At 33.5% G+C, this 780-nt stretch overlaps 1 protein-coding gene across 19 annotated transcripts in view; it reads left to right on the top strand.

The window, feature by feature from the left end:
- Nucleotides 1-780, top strand: part of LOC106881120 (rap guanine nucleotide exchange factor 6) — a 453,933-nt gene that overhangs the window by 230,225 nt on the left and 222,928 nt on the right. The window lies entirely within an intron of this gene.

Raw genomic sequence — 780 nt, 5'->3', positions numbered from 1 at the left:
CAGCTTCTTTTTGTTTCTAAGAGACCATTTCAGAAATATAGATATTTTAAAAAAGTGATGAGATAACAGAATCAATTTCTATGTTACCAGAATACCATATTTACAATCACTATTCAATAAATTTCGGTGTTTAAAGCAAATTTTGAAATTGATTGATTTCAACAAGTCTCCGGTGTATTCTGAAAGCAGAAAGACCTGCTGCTGCTGCTACCACCACCACCACCACCACGGCTGTTACTACTACTACTACTACTACTACTACTACTACTACTACTACTACTACTACTACTACTACTACTACTACTACTCAAGCTTCTGTGATAGGGAAAAAGAAATCCTGGTTCCCACCGCTTGCTTACAATCAAAGCTGGTTTTTTGATTGTGTGGTGTCAATCAGTGAAATGATAATAAATTTGGTAGCTATGGTGGTTGAGTTTGGGTTGAGAAGATATTTTGTGCTGTGCATTTATATTTCTTTTTTTCCCTTTCTTGTCTTTTATTCCATCTTTGATAAATAGTGTTGAGATTTAATTACAGGTTATTACAAAGGCACATCTAAGATTTCGGATACCATATAGCTCATCACCTTGTTACGATGTTGAGATTGTATGAATGTATATACATATATCTGTGTGTTTGTGTGTGTATGAATCAATGTGTATAGATGTGTATGTGTATATACGTATATATGTGTATATATGTATGTGTGTGTGTGTGTGTGTGTGTGTGTGTGTGTGTGTGTGTGGATGTACGTAATATATATATATATATATATATATA

This window comes from Octopus bimaculoides, chromosome 4 (genome assembly GCF_001194135.2).
Source record: "Octopus bimaculoides isolate UCB-OBI-ISO-001 chromosome 4, ASM119413v2, whole genome shotgun sequence".
In the NCBI taxonomy this organism is placed as follows: Eukaryota; Metazoa; Mollusca; class Cephalopoda; order Octopoda; family Octopodidae; genus Octopus; species Octopus bimaculoides.
Note: the sequence above shows the minus strand (reverse complement) of the source record. Positions and strands in the feature narration are given on the sequence as shown.